The following is a 23739-nucleotide window of genomic DNA, read 5'->3' on the forward strand; positions in this document are numbered from 1 at the left end:
AATTAGAAAATTTCTATCCATTTTCTATCCACTTTCTTTGGGTCTGATGCATCCAATAAGCATATCTCTCCATTTGAAGGGTTTTAGAAAGACCAAAAGCCAAGCAAGGAAATGTTGTTGGTCAAAGGAAAATAAAAGATTAGCACCAAAATTTATATTAAAATCCAATCAAAACTGCCCAAGAAGGTATACTTATCCCTGTGCAAACAAATAAGCTTAGTTTGAAAGGAAGTTATTATCCCCTTTTCATTAAACGTATTTGCTTCCTTCTATCATGCATGCCAAGCCCCCTACAATATATGCTGGAGGTTTATATTTTCTGACATTGAGAGTAACCTTGCAAAAACTTAAAAAAAGAAAAGGGAATGCAATATCATTTATAGGACAGGAATCAAAATTGGAGCTGTGAGTGACAGATTCAATGCTAATGCTGCACTTCTTATTTCAAAAATTCCACTCTAGTCTTGTAAATAAAGACATTCATAAAACAAAGTTGATGATTTGTATTCTGCTGTTCACTCTTTGCTGACATGCAGAGACCCAGCTTTGCAGCCGTCGGCTCTCTGTGGCCTTTCATGGCAGACTCTGACCAAAAAGCAATTCCTGACCATGCACTGGATGGAGGAGGAGGAGCCCTGAGTCCTTGCAGAGTTATTCCATTGGGACTGCACATAGCTGGCTATGGCTGATTAAACAGGATTTTAAATCGTAGCTCTGCAGCGTCTTCTAAGAGCTCATTACATGGTATTCTAGAAGAAACAGAAATTCTGAGAACTTTTATTCCCCTGTTCCACTGAGAAATGGTCCTACTCTAATGTCTTTTCACATATAAAATAATAAATATCTGCCAGGACTATAGCACTTGGCATTATTGTGAGTAATGAGGGGTGAATCTATACAAAACGTTTTGGGTTCTATTAAGAAAGCATCCAAAATTTCACATAGCACGCTTGTTCAAATCAGCTAGACATTTTCTCAATAAGAGGACTCTAAAAAGGCAGCAGAAAAAGAAAACATTTTGTATTTTTCAAAGAGAACTGAACTACTTAGAATTTTCTAAATTAATGAAATTTTTCAGTCAGAGGTAGACGTTGTTTGGGAAGAACATTGGGATGTACATCTGTAACATTTCAAAACTTTTTTAAGTTTCCAAACATATTTCAGTTATTTAAAGTTTGTATTACACTTATTTTTTAAATTTTTTACAGACAGCATTTTGACTCACTGTGCACAAATGGAGTACAACTTTTCATTTCTATGGTTGTACATGATGTTGATTCACACCATTTGTGTAATCATACGTGCACATAGGGTAATGTTTGATTCATTCCACTATCTTTCTTTCCCCCACCCCCTCCCCACTGCATTTCCCTCTGCACAATCCAAAATTCCTCCATTCTTCTCTTACTCCCCACACCCCCGTTATGTATCAACCACTTATCAAACATTATTTTTATTGAATATGCTTATCTAAAATTAATAAATTAACATATTAACTAAGACACTACCACAGATAACCAAAGAGAAAGAATTTTGACTTAAAGGTAATATTCTATTTTGCCAGTAAAGAGCCAAAGTGTGTATAATTTTAACGTTCAAGGTTTTAAGACTATATATAAAATGAAAAAATATTCACTTACGCTATTTGATTTTTAATGTGCTTTCTATACCTATTTGTAATACTTATAAAGTCACATAACATATAATATAATATGAGAGAGGAAAGGGAGGTAGAAATGGGGAAAAGAACCAAATAGATAGACAAAGAAGTGTCTTATAAAGGTCAGTGATAATGTAAAATACAAATTGAGAAATATAAACTCTATTCACTCTAATAATAATTAAAAATTGTGTTTTCACTCATACTTTATAAACCAGTGTTTTCCAAATTCTTCCAGGCACTTTTGATACCCTTATTTTGAAATTATTAGAACATTTTTTCACAAGTGAATTCAGTTTACTTCCTCCTGAATTGTGTGAAAAACAGATTGTTTTAAACTTGAGTATGATAATATTACCAGATATTCCTCCCCCTGGCAAAAGTATCAATTTGTAGAGTATTTGATTCACTGTCCTTTACATTAACTCTAAAGGTGCATATTTATAATCACATCTGCATAACTACTTGGCCAAGTTCTAATTTCAGTAATTTTGGGGAAGGATGGCTTAAGATATTGTCCTGCAATTTAGGGATTGTGCCCTTAGGAACAATTTATTCTCAAACTGTTTTGTTTCAAGTTTTCCTACAACTCTATAAAGCAAACTCTTACAAATATGACTTCAAGCATTTCCGAATGTTGTTTCTACTGAATCTGCCCTCTTCAAAGAGCACATACTATAAAGAACCAATTTTAAGAAAACATCTTCTCTTCTGAAGAACATTGGTTTTGGTGGGAAAGCTCTGAGAACATTTCCTATAACTTTGAATGAAGACTTTTCTCCACTGATCCATTCCTCCATATTCCAAGTCACCTTTGCTAGAATGCACCTATCCCTAGCTTCCACAATCTCCCATAAACCTTCCTGTATCCTAATCCTCACTCTCTTCATCAAATCTAATGTACACAAGACTGCCAATCATCAATTAACTTCATTTTCTCTCCTAGCTATTATCCATATTTTTTTATTACTTCATTGTCAAACTTTGAGGCACAGAATATGTATTCATTTTCTTTATTTCTATCTATCCATTCTTTCTTATTTCATCTGCTAAATCCAGCTGTCCATTTCAATGGAGTAACACCCCATTGAAAGTTTCTTGATATGCCACTTATAAGCTATATAGCAACCATTAATGATCTCTTTTAAAATTTTGTTTGTAATTGATACATCATACTTGTGCATATTTGTGGGATACAGTGTGATGCTTGGATACATGTACATGTCAGGCAATAATCAAATCTGGTATGTAGCATATTCATTACCTCATACATCAATCATTTCTTTGTGGTAAGAACATTCAAATTATCTCTCCTAGCTATTTTTAAATGATCAGAAGAGTATTGTTAACTATAGTCAGTCTGTTGTGCAACAGAACACAAGAGCTTACTCCAATGGATGACTTTATACCCATTGGTCAATTTCACCCTGTTTCTCTCTTCCTCCTACTCCTCCCAGACTCCGGTAAGTACTAGTCTACTTTCTAATTCTATGACATCAGATTCTTTAAATTCCCCACAAATGCTATCATGTGCTATTTATCTTTCTGTGCCTGGTTTATTTTACTTAACATAAATGTCCTCAGGTTCATCTATGTGGCTGAAAATGGTGGGATTTCATATTTATAAAAGACTGAATTATATTCCATTGGGTATATACATCACATTTTCTTTACCCATTCATCTTTGATGGGCACTAAGGTTGATTCCACATCTTGGCTATTGTAGATAGTGCTACAGTAAACATAGGAGTGCAGATACCTTTTCAACAGTGTGATTTCATTCCCTTTAGCTATATACCCAATGTTGGGATTGCTGCATCATATGGTAGTTTTATATTAAATGACTTTGCAGAATCTTCTTACTATTTTCCATAATATCTCCACTAATTTACATTTCCCCTAACAGTGCATGGGAGTTTTTCTTATTTCGCATCCATTACAGTATTTGCTGTTTTTTTGTCTTTTATGACAGTAGCAATTCTAGTTGTGATTTTTCATTTGTATTTCCCTGCCAATTAATGATGTTGAACATTTTTTCACATACTTGTCCATATGTCTTCTTTTAGGAAATATCTACTCAGGTCGTTTGCCCATTTTAACTGGATTATTTGGGGTTTTTGTTTGTTGGCTTTTTGTTTTGTTTTATGCTATTAGTTGTTTGAGTTTCTTATACACTTTTGGCAGATGCATAGTTGCAAATGTTTCCTGCCATTTTGTAGGCTGTCTCTTGATTGCTTCATTTCCTGTACACGAACTTCAGGGTTTGATTTCCTTTGTCAATTTTTGCTTTTGTTGTTTATACCTTTGAGGTCTTATCCAAACACATCCTTGCCTGACCAATGACAGAGAACATTTTCCCTAAGTTTTCTTCTAGTGGTTTTACCATTTCTTGTCTTCCAGTTAATCATTTAATATATTTTGAGTTGCTCTTTGTGTGTGGTAGGACAGAGGGGCCTAATTTCATTCTTTCGCACATGGCTATCTGGTTTTCCTAGCACCAGCTGTTGAAGACATTATCATTTCTCTCTCCATTCAAAAATCATTTGGTTGATCTTCAGTAAGTGTAAACCTATCTCTGTCTTTTCCATTCTGTTACATTGATCTATATTTATGTCAGTATCATGCTGTTTTGGTTACTCCAGTTGCATACTATATTTCGAGGTAATAATCCTTTTGTTTAATTTTATTCTTAATATTTTTGTGACATTTAATAATTCTTAGGATTTTCTTTTTACTCCTTTGTCTTCCATTACACTGAACTTCCTCATCTTATTTCCATTGTGCTGCTCATAGCTCTGCCTTAGATACATTTTTAAAATTATTATTCTGTACTCAGTGAGTAAGCACCTCTAAGATTCTTTCACTTTCCTTAGGTTGTCATTTCATGTGAACTCCCCTCTCATGGATTGAACTCCAGCTAACCTAGTTCTTCAATCTGCATCTTTTGGCCTATGCTTTGCCTCTGTGTTAATTTGCTCAAGTCACTATAATAAAGTATCAGAGACTGAGTAGCTTAAATAACAGAAATTTGTTTTCATAAAGTGCTGGAGAGTTCAGAGAACAAATTATGTCATATACTTGCTAAGCAAGGTTTTCAGCTGATGCCACGTCAGGTGGTGCATGCCCGTCCTCCCGGTGACTTAGGAGGTTGAGGCTGGAGAATTGCAAGTTTGAAGTCAGCCTCAGCAACTAAGTGAGACCCTGCTTCAAAATACATAAAAAGGGTTAGGCATGTAGCTCAGAGCAGTCCTGGGTTTAATCCCCAGTAACATACATACAAAAGCAAATACTGCACAAAACCAATGGGGATTAGAAGCTAAGTGTAACATTGTATGATCTGATACTTAGATTTGGGAATTTATATACAATTGACTCTCTGTATTTTCAGGTTCTGCATCTGCAGATTCAACAAATTCTTTGTTATTTTTAGATATACATGACAGTAGAATGTATTTTGGTGTATTATCATACATGGAGTATGACTTATTGTAATTAGGATCCCATGTTTGTTGTTGAACATGATGTGAAGTTACACTGATTGTGTATTCATACATGAACATAGGAAAGTTATGTCCAGTTCATTCTACTGTCTTTCTTATTCCCATTCCCCCACCCTTCCCTTCATTCCCCTTTGTCTAATCTAATGAATTTCTATTCTTCCCTCCTCCACTCCTTATTGTGTGTTACTATATGCATATCAGAGAGAACATTTGGCTTTTTGGGGGGTGGGTATTGGCTTATTTCACAATAGTCTCCAGTTCCATCCATTCACCGACAAATGCCATAATTTCATTCTTTTTTTATGGCTAAGTAATATTCCAATATGTATATATACCACATTTTGTTTATCCATCCATCTGTTGAAGAACATCTAGGTTGGTTCTATAGCTTAGCTATTGAGAATTGAGCTGCTATACACATTGATGTGGCCATGTCACTGTAATATGCTGACTTTATCTCCTTGATCCAACTGACTCTGAATTTAAAATATTAAAGAGAAAATTGCATCTCTACTGAGCATGTACAGATTCTTTTCTTGTCACTATTTCCTAAACAATTGTAGTACAAAAATTTAATAACTATTCACATAGCATTTACCCTGTATTAGCCAGTGTATATAATCTAGAGATGATATAAAGTATATAGGAGGATTGGGTAGGATATAAACAGATATTATACCATTTTCTATATGAGACTTGAGTTTCCATGGATTTTAGTATCCTTGAGGATCCTGAAATCAATCCCTAGTGGACAGAGAGGAATGGCTATACTGTATAACAGATATAATACTTTATTAGTAGCTTAACTGTGGTTAGTTACAAAGGAAATAAATTATAATATTGTGTTTGGATTTATATACATTATTTTAAAAAATGATTACTAAGTTTTTAAAAAAATTAATATTTATCAAGTTCTCTATCCCCAGTTACTTGAAAAAGAAAAGAACTGTATCATATTTCTATTGGCCAGAAAAGCATCACAAAAAAAATTATAGACACTAACAGTATTACAAACTGTGAAACTTTCAGAACGTTTGATCTAGTCTCTTTTTATGGCAATCCATTCAAGTTTGCTTAGACTAATTTTCCTGCTGTAATTCTCATCCCTGTAACTGTTTGGCCAGTTGGTGTCTCACTAGTTAGAAGACTGAAGGGGAAAGGTTCTTAAGTGATATTTTCAAAGTCTGATAAGAAATTGGCAATTACAAGCACTGGGGCTAAAGGATTCTAGAATGGGTAGAGCGCTACATACACACACTCCTCATTAGTGTTCACTGAGGAATTCTAGCAAAATAGAACATGATTGGTAAATCATGTGGATACTGCATAACTCTAATTTTCCATAATTTGGGGCTTGGTAGACTCAGTTTATAAATTTTGAGACTTTCAAATTAGTTAATTTGGGGAAAATATCGATTTCTGTAATTTTTCAGTATTGTTCATGCAGACTATAGAACATTTCATTTCCTCTTGCTATTTAGAAACTGACCTGTTATTTTTCTATTGGCTAGAGAAACACAATTTTCCACAGGTAGAAATAAGTACAGTTTTGTTTACTTCAATGCAATTATTATGTTTACGAGTGAAATGGAGTATATTCACCAGAGATGAAAGGAGGTATCCTTTTCAAAGAGAAAGTGAATTTAGTGAGAATAATTCATTCCATAAGGACTCGCCAAGACTTAGCCTTTTACCACTTTCTCCATATGTACTAAGGGATATTCTCCTCAGAGAGATTCAGATATCAAATTGAGAAGGAATTTTCCACTGTAAGGAGAGGAGCAGCACCCGTGTGTTCCTGGAGATGATTCAGAGTTAAACCCTTCATTTTCCTGATCCTCAGCTTCACCTCATTAAGAAAAGAACAATACAAATAGCTGTTTCCCATGAGTACCTGTTTTAATTTTACCTTCAGGGGAAAGAAACAGCTTGTTTGCAAGTAACATTGTAGTTACTATGCACTATATAACCTAATGTCACACATAACAATAGAGCGAGCCTGGCACACACTGCATTAAAGATTTAATGAGGCAGGGAAGTTTTCCCTCATGAGTGGAAAGAGCTAAAGGTAATTCATAAACCTAAACTTTACCAAAGTATTTTGTATGAGGCTGCTTGTGTTCGACCTTCTTTTCCTCCTCCCAGTCTCCAGAAATATGAATTGTGGGGTGAAGGATGGGATAACCTACTGAGGACAATGTATCTGGAGAGGAAATTCTTTTCATAAAATAAGCCTGGGATATTCAGTTCTCTGATGTCAGATTATCATCACTGTTATCCCACTAAATGGAGTTTAAAACCTAATATTTGCTTTTGCTTACCAGAACAAATATTTCAAGAGGCCTATACTAAAGTCAGATGAGGAAAAGGCTTTGTAATACTGAGTAGGATAAATTAAACATATCTGCTGGTTTCCACTTAGTATCCCAAACAGGGCAAGTGAATCCTCTCTCTAGATTCGCAAGCCTCAGAGTCTTAAGGTATCCCTCCCATAAAAGTCTATATTAATGCATACATTCATGGAGATTTCTTTTAACAGAAAAAAGTATTCTGCTCCAAGGTTTTATCGTGTAAAATCATAACATTTAAACAGGAGCATTTTTTTTTTCATTCAAAGCTTGATAATGTTTAGAATAGAACAAAGGCAAGAAGAAGTAGAATTACAGAAAGGAAAGAATTAATATAGAGGTCTTAAAGTTGCATCATTTTAGTCCATACAAAATGGACTATAAGTTGTGGGTGTCATGCAGAGACAGTACATTCCAGAAAAGTTGCTTTAGAAGGCAAGAGATCAGGTCATGGAGTCTAGGGGGGACAAAGAGGAAACCCTTGGGGGACAGTCCTTCCTGCCTCCATTTCTTCCTGCTGGTCTGCTTTTCCTGACTTCTTTCCTTCCTTTTACCCATTTCCTCCCCCTTTTCTTTCTTCTCTTTTAGGGTAACCACTACACAGCTTTATAGGGTGTGTGTGTGTGTGTGCGTGTGTGTGTGTGTGTGTGTGTGTTTCCCTACGTGTGCAATACTTAGAATTGATTGGGGTGGGGGTTCTGAGTTTGCAACTATTCTTTGACTTGACCACTATCATCAGTCCAACCTGATAATTGTGCATTCCTCTGTATTTGGTATCATCTAAATTTCATAAGTAGGAAGTGGTGATTAAAATTATAAGCATGACAGGGCCAAGAACAGAGTTCTGGGAGAGATGTGTGGAGACACGCCCTCAGCATAACCAGCACAGATGGACTGAATGGTGTCCTTATAGCTCCATCCTTCAGTTGCCAATAGAATTACCTGTAATATTTACTTTTACCACATTGCTCACAATTCATCCTAACTTTGCAAATTCATATTGACTACATGCTAGTCAATATTAACATGCAGTGTTTCTTGTTGATAGTGATAAGAGATATTCACTATAATGTTTTGATTGGCTTGAGGGATGGAGTAATTGTGAGAGAGGTATGTAGAGAAACTGAGGGACCATTGTGTTTCTCATGTGAATTTTCATTAAAATGTTTCTTCACTTGAATAAGACAGAACTGTCCTCAGCATAAATTTTCTACCACCTGTGTAACAAAGTAAGACCAAGTTATACTTTCCATGTACTCAGTTATAACTCAAAGCAAATAGAATTTTGAGGATTTCATCAGATCAGAATACTTTTGGTTGCAATTGAAAAACCAGACGAGCGGTTCTCCTAAAATAAGAAATCCAACAAAATTTGATAGACAAACCAATTTTTAAAATACAGCAAATGGATATTATTTTTTCCCCTCTTATCTTTTACAAACAGATCTGTTTAGAGGCTTTTAACAATGTAAGGACTCTGTGATTAGATTTGCTAAACATTACACAAAAATGATGCGGTACTTAAAATGCCAACATCCCCTACAATAAAATAACATTTAATGTTTTCTTTAAGTTTCCTGACTTAGAGAATTACTTGTTAATTTGTGACATGCCCTGATAAAATCTCGAGTGGAAACAGTATAATCTCAACAGATGTTGAGTAAGGGTAGCAGCCAAATTCTCAAAACTGTTTTGTGTTCTCAGGCCCAGACTCAAAAACAGGGTCTTTGCAACAGCTGTTTATTTTCCATTTACTCACTTATGTTTGGATAGAACATTCCATTGGTACTCTCGCTATGGGATAGATTAATTTATGTGTAAATATTCTGTACCAAAAATTCATGTAATACATAATTAAACATTGATCTAATTAAATAAACCATAAATTATGGTTTCTTACACACAGGTTCCTTATTGACTAAGGCTTAAAATTTTTTCAAGGTCTCTGCCAAGAAAATGGAAAACTGCATGCTCATGATATACTATATTGATGCTGATTAAAATAGCAGAATACATTTTAACCCAAGTTCCATTAGGGTAAAGAGAAACAGACTTATTATTCTTACATAAATGACAAATGGGTAAACACGAAATGTATAATCCCTGTGAAAAACATATGGGAATGCTGTAAAAAAAAAAAAAAAAAAAAGAGGGGGGGATTAGAATTGCTATTTTCTTTTGGAATGTAAATTTTAGTTAACCTTTCTCTCACAGCTTGAGAATTTTGTCATTTAAGGACATTTTATTACCTTGTTTGGTATATGGCTACTGTACAGCTCTTTCCCGCTTTATTGAAAAGGGAAAAACAAGATTGCAGAAACAGTGCTCATCTTGCCTGTAGACAGTTCTCAATGCTAAGACTGTTGACAACCCTGAAAATGGCCAGATGTGCTGTAGGTTCAAATGAGTTCAATTAATTTCAGTTTCCATTGTTCAGGTGGAGGGCACTTTGAAAGAACAGTTAACTTATTTCCCACAAAAGCAGAAGCCAGAACATCAGACTTGAAATACTATTTGCATTTGCTGCTAAATGTTATTGATCTACCACTATTTCCTTTTCTCTCCCTCCTCATTCATGAACTGCAGGTGGTTCTTTATTACAGCAGAAGCAGGTTGTGAATTTTAGAAGATAAGATTCCCAAAGGTGCAGTGGATACGAAGAAGTAACACTCTGGAGTAGAATCAACAGGCTAGCAAATATATCCCAGTGTCTTCCAGAATACACAGATGGAGTTGTGCTATTATCTGACATGCCTATTAATACACGAGTTATATATAAATCACAGAAAAGATGAAGCTCATTCTTGGAGATTTTAAAGTCCTGGTTTTGATCCTGATTCTGCCTTTCAGTGCTCTCTGGTCCTTGGGAAAGCCTTTTATGCTTTCAGAGACTCAGTTAATTTTCACTAAAATGAACTGAATTACACCTACCTCAGAAGTCTGTTTTGAGGATGACATGAGAAAATACACATAAAGTTCCTCACCTGGCACCTAGCACATGGAAGGTACTGAATAAATGTTGCCAGTCATACTGTTTTAATAAGTATAGTTTTCAAAATTAATATACCACTAATATTTCACACTAATGTCAATGATATTTATTTCATGATTCTAAATGCACATTAAAAACCTGAAGATTTCTGGGAGAGAGCATGGTGACGGCAGCACTCAGATCTCATTCATGTCTGAACGCTCCCTTATGGTACTTTTCATAAGCATTTCACAGATAGTAGATCCTGCATAAATATCTGCTAAATTTTAAACAGGTTCATCACCATATGCCATTTCAGAGAGACAGAGAGAGCATAAAAAAACTGGGATAAATTTGAATTACCTCATGAGATACCTGGCAGTGATTATTAAAATATGTCTTTATTAGTTTCTCTATTCTTATCTTTATTAGTCCCCCAAACACACCCAAGTTGATGTATCTATTTAAGCATTTTGGTGATTTGAGCTTTCTGTTCTGCTGTCCGGCAAAACACAAATGCATTTGTTTTAAAATAAGGAACTTAGCATTTGGAAAGTTTGATCTGCAGTTGAAGGGGGAAAAATCAATATCTAAGTCATTTAGACATTTACACACATAAATCAACTATATGGCATTCCTTTTTGCCAGCTTCTATATGCTAGGATAATAATGTAAATTCCAGCACCCAATATATATTTTATAAGTCATAAATACATTTTTGATGTTGTGATATATGGGCAAAGAACATACTCTGTATAAAGAAGCAATCTAGTGTGCAGATTTGAAGAAGCAGTGGTCCAGCTGCAGTCATAGCTAGGCAGAGCACATCCAGGGTGCTGTGATCAATTCTTGACACCACCATTTAAGAGAGTAGTTGACAAATTAGAGTTCATCCAAAGAGGTGTGACTAGGATGCTGATGGCACCAAGAGCTGAACACGAGGTTTAGAAAGGTAATGTGAGTATTTAACCTCAAAAAGAGAAGACTTAACGAGAGCGGGATTTTTTTTTTTTCCTGAACTGTTTGAGGGTTTATCAAGCATAATAGGAAGTACTGTGGAAATAGAATCTATGGAAGAAAATGTCATGGAAGGGCACATATTTTTATCCAATATAAAAATTAACTTATAACATTTGGAGCTGTTGAAAATGAAGAGAGACCCTGTGTAGGGCATCCATATCCCTGAAGGTAGATGAATAGAGATCCATCAGTCTGGGAGGATGGGAAAGGAATTCCCACATCTGCCAAGAGGTTGGATTAGATCTGACCTCTGCACAACTTGTAATTCCACCGTGTTGTTTTACAGTTAATTTATTAACAGTAGGTTACTTAAACACTAGAGTTAATCCTCTGCAAGTTTTATTTTAGAACACCAGAATAGTAATTAGCTTTGTGTACCCCTGCTGCTGGTTCTGTGATTTTAGAACGAAACCATATACAGGACAGAGCAACACATTTCATTAAGAGAAAATTATTTGTGCAGATAGCACCAGAAAGAGGGAAGCCCAATAGAAAAAGCACCGCTCTTGAGCTAGGTTGCCTGCAGTGAAACATCAGCTGTGCCCCTTGTTAGCTGTGTGCGACCTGAGCAAATTATTTGGTCTCTCTTTTTCTAGAAGAAAATGGGGATGATACAATGATAACTACCACATAGGATTGTTATAAGGATTCAAATGAATAGTCTAGAATAGTGCTTGCTGTGTTGCAAACATTTAGTAAAGGTGAGCTGTTACCATTGTTCTTGTTCTTGTTAGCCTGTAGAAAATGTCTACATAATTTTGTAACTTTCCAAAGCAAGGTATTCTGACAATCACATACATCTACAAAGGTTCTCTGATAACTACATACATCATTGTAACAAATCAGTATGAGCCAGAGTTTTTAAATTTAAAAGAAAATTTGAAAAAGTATGAAAAAATTACTGTTTTATTTTAGCAAGAAACAGATAATATAAAGTACAGGTAGGTCTCAATAAGTAAGGAGACCCAGGCAGGGATGGTGGCACTTGTAATCCTAGCTCCTTGGAGGCTGAGGGTGGAGGATCTCAAGTTTAAGGCCAACTTGGGCAATTTAGTGAGGACAAGCCAGGTTGGGAAACAAAAAGGGCTGGGCATGTAACTCAGTGGCAGAGCACCCTCCCTATAACCCCCACATTCAATCCTCAGTACTAGGGGAAAAAAATGAGATCAAATGATTGATCCATATATAATCAAAGCTAACGTTTGCGTGCAACTTCAGAATTTCTGAAGCACACTTCACAATTATTTCATTTAATTTCCAAATGTAGCATAGGTTTATTATTATTCAACTGGATGTGGAAATTGAAGCTCTAAGAGGTTAAATTGTTCAAGGTCACAGTGTTACTTTAGTGATCTTGAAATGTATCCTTGATTTATGTTCACCTTTTTAAACACCTCCCTCAAGACTGTCTCTGCCTTTCTCTCTCTCTCTTTCTCTCTCTCTCTCTCTCTCTCTCTCTCTCTCTCTCTCTCTCACACACACACACACACACACACACACACAAACACAAACATACACGTATACACCCCTCAAATACACTCTAACACTCTTGATGGACATGATGTATTAATCATGCAAACATATGTGCAAAAGAAAAAGACCTACCCACTCTCTAAACTTGGTCTATTTATTTATTGTTTGACTTTGGGCAAATTAATGTATCTCTGAAGTAAAAATTATTTTATGTCTAAGAGGGAACGAAAATGCCCGTTGAAAAAAATTTTAGTAACAATGCATGAGAGGAACATACATAAACCTATTCTCCATGTTTTATACCAGGCATACAGAATTGTTTAAAATAGACCTCTTTTTCTCTTCTAATTGTTCTGAGAATTCAATAAGTTCCAAATAGACTTTGTAAATTTGTGCTATGTAGAAAAAGATATACTATCTCTTAACATTAAAATATGCCATTTTCTTTAATTATTCAAGTGAAATGTTGCTACTATGCTATTTTTCACCCACTGGATTGACAAAGACCTAAAAGTTTGATAACATACTCTACTAATGAGGGGTTTAGGGAAACGAATACTGATAAATAAAATGTATGGGATCAATTTGGCAATACATGTTAAAATTATAAATGAATACATATTTCAATATAGAAATTCCACTTATAGTAATTTATTCAACATTTATACTGACACATATAGATGAATAATAAGTGGGTTCATGATGATTCATTGAAACAATGTTTGTAGTAGAAAAATACTGAGAACATCCTTATGTTCATCAATAGCAACAGCTAATAGATATTTAATAATGATATTGAAGGACATGATAGCTCACTCATGTTGTTCTAAGTGCCACCCTCTCTGAACATATATTCATATTTGTGTGTATTAATTCATTTAATGTTTAATACAGAACTTTGTGAGACAGACATATTATTATTATTGCTACATTCATTTTAAAGGCTAGAAAAGTGAAGTATTAAATGAACATAGCTCATTCAAGGTTACAAAGGCACTTGTTGGTGAAACCAGGATTTGATTCCTCACAGTCTAGCACTACGGTCAATGTTTAACCTCTACTTAGAGCACTGAAGAAACAGAATAAAACTACCCTCCCCCCCAAATTATATATTCACTGATGGGGAAATTATGTATTAACACAAAATTAGTTTTAAATTATATGAAATAAAAGCAAATTATACTGTACTTATATAATGGATATGGCACGCTAGCATTTATGTAAAATGACGGGGAAAGTTATGCATACTCCTCTATGTATGTGAGTGTATAAATGTGTGCACGTACATTCATGAGAGTATGTATATCTATTAAGACACAGAAGTGCAGAAGTAGAGAAGAGTTAACCGCCAAATGCACAGTAGCTATTTCAATATTATTTATTCTCCAGTTAATTTTATCAGATGAAGTTTCTCTCTGTTAAGAAAAAAATCAGCATTGCTACCTGGAATTGCAAGTGTAATATTTGATTTCAACTCTTGGAAATGTCACCAGTATCTAAACACGAAGTATGTTTTATGAAGAGTGCCTTTAAAATATATTCAGAGGAATTTCTAGAAGAGTGACATTGAGAAATCATAGTGAAAGGAAATCCTCAGTGTTAGTGCTTCTTAGTAAGACATGTTGATTTAACAACACTTGTTTCTTAAGAACAAAACCAAAACCAACATATGGAACATAAAAGTGAAACAAGGTAAAACAATGCTTCAGTTTGAGTATTTCACAGAAATATGGATTTGAAAAATTCCTTAACTCAGACAGCTTTAAGATCATCATCTCCACTGCAGATTTCAACAAAAGTTCCTGTTTATTTTACAGCTATTTTGAGATTCACATGGTATAAGGTTTAACTCATAGACTACATGTAGGTATACTTTATTTTCTGATACCTTAAAATTTTCTGACTGCTATGGAAAATTTAAAATTTCTTAAACAGAAATGTAATGCTTCTCAGATCATACAACTTGAGTGGAATAATCAAGATTTCTTGTTTAATAAGGAAATTCTCCAGAATTATTGATTTTTTGGGGCAAATACATTATACTGTATTTTAGATTTGCCTTCATTCCTTCTTATTTTCTGTAAAAACAAAACAAAACAAAACAAAAAACAAACCCTGTCATTAGAATAAAATAGCCTTGCTAGAATCTGCATATATCATCATATATATATTATAAATAGGTCAAACTATAGCCTTCCCAGACTGGAGAGGAGAAGGAGGAGGAGGTATGGAGAATGAGGAGAGATGTAGAGGAAGGGAACAAGAAGAACAAGAACGAGAAGGAAAGAAAAACAATGGTCAATGTTTCAACATAAAGCCAAATATTTCCTATAAGTATATAAGAAAGTTTGTAATTTTTCTAAGTTCCTTAATTCCCATAAAGTGTACATACCCTTTTTGAACAAAGGGAGTACAAACAGTGTTCTTTACTATTTTCTAAGAAAACAGAGTTCTTGGCACACAAAGGCAGACAGACCCTCAGGACACTCCAAAGTTCCTGCTAAGAGTTCAAAGTGGGTCTTGAAAGCCATCCTATCAATCATAACATGAAACACACACTTTCTCACACTCTCATGGGGGTACAAATATTTATGCAGCTTTGGATACTTATTTTCTTCATGTACTTTCACACCATGGTGGGGGACAAGCTTTGAACATTCTATGAACTTTAACTTATTGCATTAGAATTATTAGTATGTCTCGATTTTATATAGAATTTCTAAGGATTTAATTTTTCTCTTGTTTCTCTTTCTCTTCTCAATCATTACTGAACATCCTCCCACATAGAACAGATGTTTCTCTGTTTAAAGAAGACAAGTAATTTAACATTATAAATACCAAATCACATCTCAAGGTCATGGTCAAAAGCTTTTATGTCTCATTAGTTTTCAGGCTCCTCATCAGTTTTTCCCAGTGAGCTCCTATTTATATCATGGTTTGTACAAATGCATGGGACTTATGTTATCAGTTAAAACAGAAGGCTATCTTTGGCACTACTGACTAACATAAAACATTTCTAATTAAGTGCATAGTACCTCATATAGTTGGTTGGAAATGACAATAGCAAAAATTTCTCTAATTCAAAGCTCAATGAGTATACTGGTTCATTTAACAGCAACTTCTACCAAGGAAGAAGAAAGAAAACCCCTTTTTGAGCTAATCCCCACCCAAACTGTGAAGGCAAAAAAATATTGACCTTGATCTTTTTCCTAACTCAAATTAATCTAAGCCACTCACACAATTCTTAGAAGAGAGAGTTATAAATTTAAAAAATCAGGAATTTCTTAGAAATTCACTAAAAGTGATTAAGAGGAACTTACATATTCCATCTAATCCTTGGTAGTCATGTATTCAATAAGTGAGCAATATTTGAGAACAAGAGCAGCTCTTTCTCTTTCATTTTGAAAGTAATTTTATTTCTGACAATATTCAATCGTTAAGAGGTTGACTGAAAATATTATGGATTATTTTTATTTCCTCATCTGTCAAAACATTTTAGATACCGTTTCAACCCTCATTATCATTGAGAAAAAAAATGGTCCTAGGGAAGATATATAAAGTGCCAAGTCAAAGAGAACCTGGGTCTTGGCTTTCAGTCCTATTTCTCTACATTTATTCATAGTTTAGGAAAAGTTGTTTTCTTTTCTATTTTATTTTTACAATGTTTTTAAAATGTTAAAAAATTCTTTCTCACACCAGACTTTCCTTGGAGTCTCTGCCCCTTGTCTTGAGTTGGGATGGGTGTGTGACTGCTTCAACAAAAGGAATATTGCAGAAATGATGCTCTGTAATTTCTGAATTATGGTTATAAAGTTCATTGAGCTTTTGTCTTGTTTTATGTGTACATATTGTTTTAGGGTCATGGGATGCTATGAAGGAAGTATACTTATCTGAGGCCATCATGTTTTGGGGAAGCCCAAACCACATATTTAAGTTATGTGCAGGCTACCTGGTTGTCGACCCCAGCAGAGACCAACCCTTGTCATTTTAGTCCAAGTACCAGACATGTGAGTGAAGGGGCCCTCCAGACCCTCCACTCACCCATACCTATTGAGTCTGCCCAAGTGATACCAAGATATCATGGAGCAAAGACATGCCGTCTTTGCAATGTTTTGCCCAAATTCTTAGCAGTAATATTTGTGAGCATATTAAGTAGTTGTTTTAAACTGCCAGATTAGCAGTGATTTGGTACTCCAGTTAGCAATAGATGACTGAAATAGTCTAGTTCCTAGTTTTCACCCATTGATAATGGGTACGCTATTTTGATTGACAAGTTTAGCTACCAAGAGTAAAATTGATGCTGTCTTAACCTTTGCTTTCTTTATCTTTATTTGTTGGAACTCTATCTATCTATCTATCTATCTATCTATCTATCTATCATCTATTCATTGTACCAGGGATTGAATCCAGGGGTGCTTAGCCACTGAGCCACATCCCCAACCCTTTTTTATTTTGTATTTTGAGACAGGCTTTCACTAAATTGTTCAGGGCCCTGCTAAGTTGCTGAGGCTGGCCTCTAATTTCAGATCCTCAAACTTCAGCTTCCCAAGCCACTGAGATTATAGGAACCACCACACCCAACAGAACATATCATTTTTCTTACTTTTTCTTTTATTATTTTTATGAGCACAGAATAGAGTGTATTTGTGCTATTACATTTTTGGTGGTCAAATTTCTTTAAAAGAAAGTCCTCTCTATATAATCATGTAATTTATTTATTTAAAATAATATATTACAAAGCAAATAAATAACAGAAGACAGATAAGGAACTTCATTCTTTTTAAAAAAGTGAAAAAAATTTGGCAATATATTTTAAATTCATTTAATAAAAGTTTAAAAATGAGATAGAGAACATCTAGGCAAAGTATTATTTATGCAAGGTAAGTTAATAATAAATTTTCAGCAAACTAATGCCATAAAAGACATTTTAAAACTTACATTATATTTAGCTAATGAGAACTGAAGAAATGTTAATGTATGTCATAATCATTAGGCAAGAACATATATCATATTATTAACTACTCTAATATCTTATTTTATATATCTGACATTCAAGAAAATTCAATCATTTTTCTGGATCAAATAAAATTCTCTCATAATTTGAGTTATTATTAGGTAATTCAATAAGCATATTTTTATATATGGCTTGGCTTTAAGGTTGGTCTTGTGCAGAGTAAGTATAAATCTATGGAGATAGCAAAAAGAAATGACATGTTTCTATTTTGGTGCAATTCACAAAAATATGTCTTTTTTTTATATTACAGTAGTCTGGTAGCTCTGCCAATGAATGACAAATGTGGGGTGAAGTAGCACCTTTTGGAGAGGGCTGACTGTGGACAGTCAGAAGAAAGAGCAAGAGCCTGAAAAGTCTGAGTCATCTTGTTAGAACTCATTTACTCCTCACTGAGGTTGGTGAAAGCAAAGCATGACAAAACTAAACTAGCAGCATAATAACTGGTAAGAACCTATTTTACTCCACAAACTCTAAGCACTGAAATTACTAATATTTATTTATTTTAGTCCAGTTCAATTGGTTCTAGGCTTCTTTGTCTCTGGAAGTTTCTTGCTTGATATTCACATGGCCATACAATAGTGAATGCAAAACAGACACAGATGACTCAACTAAGTTTTTGTAAGGGTTTGAAATATGTAATTATCTTTTAAACATTTCAGAAATATGTTCAAGATTTTACTTCAACCTCTATTGCATCATGCATCTATGCCTAAAATAGAATCAAATCAGATTAACCCAATTTATTGCTTCTCATTCACTCAAACTCACAAACCTGAATTTACAGTAGGTTATTGATATGAATTCAGCTAAGTAATTGACAGATTTTCCTTTATGTATTTTCGTAAAGATAGAGCCAATGATCAGTTTTATGCCTCTTAGTATATTACATGGTGGTTAATCTACTGAATGAAACACATTCTCTATAACTGAATTTTCTAAATAGCACAAAATAACCTGCCCAATTAACAATGAACATATTAACTTTGACAATTCTTCATTGACATGACTTATTTTTAAAATGCAGTTTTGATTTTGCAACTATTCATAAAATATACCCATTCAGATACACATTTTGTGTTTTAATAAAAATGTATCTATGAAATCTAAACTAAATCCAGGTTAATGGAGTCCTTATTCAAAAAAAGAGCCTCAATATGGCTTATGGGAGAAGAAATACCATTATTATTCTTTTTAAACTTATTTCCTATTTTTACTGTGATATTTTGATCATCTAAACTCTGTGATAAAAGTAAAAAACTCACAGATAGGGTGGCATGTGTCTGTAATCCCAAGGGCTTGGGAGACTGAGGCAGGAGAATCTTCAGTTCAAAGCCAGACTCAGCAACTTAGTGAGGCCCTTTAGCATTTTAGTGAGACCCTATCTCTAAATTAAAATTTTGTTAAAAGCACTAGGGATGTGCTCCTGGATTCAATCCCTGATACCAAAAACAAAACAAGCAAACAAACAAAAACCAAAAGGAAAACTCACAAATTAACACAATGAAATGCCCTCTGATGGGTTTCAACACAACACACAAACTAGACTTGGGAAATTATTACAATGAATGATTCACTTTTTGAGTTTCAACTATATATGCATGCATAGCATTGTGTAGATATCATTTAAATAGAATATTTGGACATTAATTATTTGTGCCTTTTCAAATTAAAAATGTTGTCTTTTTACATAACATGCATATATTCACAGTTCACAATTCTATAGAGACATGTAGTCTCACTAACACTGGTGTCCAATAAAGGCAGTTCTTTGGTCCCTTCAATCCCAAAACAAATCTGTTCTGGCCCCTCATCAAGACACCTCTCCACTACTCAGCTGCTGGTGTCTTCAGTGAGAATACCATTTCAGGCAAAGCTGTCCTTCACCTTCAGGGTATCAAATCTCATCCTGATCACAGGTGGGAGAAAACTGGCCTTTCTCCACCCTGTATTACTCTTTGTCTTCTGGTATTTTCTCCCCAAATATCTCTTCTTCATTTCCAATTCTCTGCTTTTTCTCTCCTGGAGTAAGGTTTCAAAGCAGTTTTTTAAAGCCCTCAGTGAAGGGGAAAGAGAAAAAAGGGACAGATAACCATGAAATCTCTGTGGTGTTTTGATTCCCAGTTGTGTGCATGAAACACACATCCCACGTCCTTTGTTCAAAGAAGAAAGCATCCATATGGTATTAGAATCCATATAGTATTAATAAATTATCCATGTAAAGTTTTCTATTGCTGCTTAACAACCTTAGAAGCTGAAAGCAACACCAATATATTATTTTTCAGTTCCACAGATGAGAATTTGAACATGGGTATTTCTGGTTAAAATTACTAAAATCGCAGTATCAGAAGGAATACATTCCTTTCTGGAGCTTCTAGGGAAACTCCATTCCCTTGCTCATTCAGGTTGTTGGCAGATTTAAGTTCTTGTGGTTGCAGACCTGAGGTTATCATATCCTTTCTGGCTCCTTGCCAGCTCTACAGGTAGCCTGTATTCCTTGGCCCATAGGTTCCTCCATCTTTAAGACCAGCAATGGCAGATCAAGTCCCTTTCATGCTTTAAATACCCACTTCTAGACCCATAGAGTAAAAGAAGGGGACTAGGGGGAAGGGAGAAGGGAAGAGATAAAAAAAGGTATGGGGGAATTAAGGTGACCAAGTTATGTTTTTCTATTGTATGTTCTATTGTATGCATGTATGCATATGCAACTACAATTTCCACTCTTATGTATAATTACAGTGCATCAATTTTAAAAAAGGAAAAATATCTCCTTGTTTTCCTATATCGTATCACTCTGAGACACTTTTGCCTTTCTTTTCCACTTTGATCACCTCCTGTGATTAGACTGATCCACCTGGATAATCGAAGAGAATCTTTCTATCTCAAAGTCTTCAAACTTCATCACATTCACAAAGCCCCTTTTGCTACATGAGATGACACACTTAAAGGTTTGAGGGACTAGGATGTGGGCATTTTTTTTTCCCTAGGGCACATCTTTTACCCTATCATGTACATCAGTCAGTAACAATATATTCAATATAACTATCAATTAATATAAATAAATTCACATGAGGAGTTCACTAGCCACCAGTTCTGCAAATAGACCCAGAACTCTGGTTTGGAATCAGTTGCTGGGATGACAATCTTGAAGTAATACAATTATAATTGGGAGGGGGTCTATATAGAGAAGGAAACAGGAACGTGCATATATTGATTTGTTGTGAGATATGGAATGGCTGCACAGCTTTGGGGGAGTCATAGAAGTTAGCAGATTAAATCATAACACCTAGAGAAGGAAAGTTCACATTGAAAATTCTGACAGGTTTCTAGCAATAGCACTGCAGCCCTAGCAGACATTGCTATAATAAGAGCGTATACCTTTCTCTATCTAATGTCATTTGCTGAGTTTCAGGCAGGGAGAAACTGAGATCTCCTTAGAATATAAATCATGTCAGAAGTAAGAGTTAAACTCCAAAATAAATTCAGTAAGACTTAAAGTGACTTTTCTAAGCTTAGCACATATACACACAAATTAGAACCATATTATACACATAGTATATGATGATGCTATTCTGCCAAACGAGAAAAATGTCTTTTTAAAGGGCTATATTTTTAGGTTATTGAGCTGAAGGAAAATAACATTTTATAATATAGTTTTGATTAAGGGGACATAAGTGACCACTAGTATATTAATATCACTTTTACAATGTATTTAGCACTACTTATATATTCAACGGATATACTATTGGTAACTATATAGAGGCAAAATACATCTCTTCACTTATTAACAAATGTTGCCAATATCTAACGACATGCCATTTCAGAAGTTGAAAAATTTTTTCAAGCTTTTAAGTCATTTGATGTATAATAAACACCAAACAACATTTTGGAGGGCATATGTTCCCCTGGCTTGTTTTATATTCAAAAAATCTAAGCTTTCAATTTTAGTAATTGATTCAGAAAGAAAAAGGAAGAAGAAAGTGTGCAAACGATTTGAGGAACTAAAGCACAAAAGAATAAAATAAATTGTTTTTATGTCTAAGAAAAAGGTGGATCCCAACAGTGCTGCCTTAGCAGCCTGAACCATCCAGTGTCAACACATCTGGATGAAAGTGAGCAACCACACCACACAGTTCTTTCTGCAGGTGCTAAGCTCATTTTTGAACTGTTTACTATATAATGGAAATAATGAAAATGCATATTTCAGAACACTGAAAAGTTCAAACTAGATAATATAAGACAATTAGCATTATGCCAGTTATACAAATGAACACTTAATATATTCCTGATACACATGTAAATGCTCAATATATTTCAGTTATTTCTATTATTAGCTTAACCTAACAAACAGAACTTATTTAGATCAGTGACAGAAATTCTTGTGTGTCCAGTAAATTATAATTTCAGAATGTTAACCTAACTTTTCCTTATTGGCCTACCTCATACCAGATATAATAAGTAGATAATTGGATTAATTTTTGTGTTTGCAAGGCCTTTTAATATAGATTGACTACTCTTGCTTTGGGGGCATATAGAAAAATTCATTTCAATGAAGAAAAAGCATAATGGACTTAAAAGCTGTCAAAGATTACATATTGTTCCTTTAATCTGTGGTGAAGTGAGCCAGGATACTAAACACTTTCTAATGCTTTTTACAGTCCCATAAAACAAAGATTTGTCTTGTCTAAAATTCGAGTAGCATTTGGAAGGTGGGAATATGGAAATTGGTATGGCCTGAGGCTTTTTCACCACCATATTGAATTCCTAGGTCAATCATTCTGATCTCTCCAATGCATCGATCTCAACCACCCAGGCCTTCTTTAGTTTTACTGTACTTCTTGGGTAATCCACAATCTTAATTAAATTCAGTAGTCTACCTTCTCTGCACGTGGAATTGTTGAGTTGGAAATATCTAATGAAACATGTACTACCTTCTACTGGACCTCATATTCCATCCAAGATTACTAAACTGACATGGATCCTTAGTCCTGTACAGTTCATTTTCTCTCCTATGTTCTTGGATACTCCTTTACTCCTTCCCCTTTCTTTTTGCAGCTTCAAAATCTTCCTCCCATATCTTCATGCTCACTTTCTATTTTTTTCTAGAAATATAAAGATCAACAGAAGAGAACATTTCACATATCCCAGTACTACTTTAATCCACTTAAAATCAGCTGTGTTGTTTGTTTTCTTGAAACAATACTTGCTGGCTCCATATCCTTTCTCCTTATTCTCTCACCAGTCCATTCCAGTCAAGCATTTGCCCCCACCACCAGACTGAAAGTGTACTTCTCAATGTCACATTCCTCATCTTATTTGGTCCCTCAATAGTATTTGACTGAGTTGACCACTATCGATTAACTCTTTTGACTTTCAGAACATCAGTATCTTCGTTTTCATTTTACCTTTCTGAGCATTCCTTCTTAGTCTCATTTCTGATTCCTTCTCAACCCCTTTTTCTCAAATAGTAGATTGCCACTGGCTCAATCCTCAGATCTCTTCTCTTGTCAGTGTTTATTCATACTTTTTTTTTTTTCTTTTTTGGTTATCTCATATATTTTTCTGACTTCACTGACATCTGTATTAATGATAACATTTTAAAATTTTCAATTCAGCTCCTCCTCACTGAATTTCAGAGTTGTATGCTATCATTTTAACATCTCCACTACATGTTTAGTAGACATTTCTAACTTCAAATAACTAGCCAAACTGAGCCTCTGATCTTTTTTTTTTTTTTTCCATAATATGCTCTTCTA

General features: G+C 34.5%; 1 protein-coding gene across 7 annotated transcripts in view; it reads right to left on the reverse strand.

The window, feature by feature from the left end:
* The window catches only part of Lama2 (laminin subunit alpha 2), a 582198-nt gene that overhangs the window by 270067 nt on the left and 288392 nt on the right, over positions 1–23739 (reverse strand). The gene's annotated exons all lie outside the window — the stretch shown is intronic.

This window comes from Sciurus carolinensis, chromosome 7 (assembly GCF_902686445.1).
Source record: "Sciurus carolinensis chromosome 7, mSciCar1.2, whole genome shotgun sequence".
Lineage (NCBI taxonomy): Eukaryota > Metazoa > Chordata > Mammalia > Rodentia > Sciuridae > Sciurus > Sciurus carolinensis.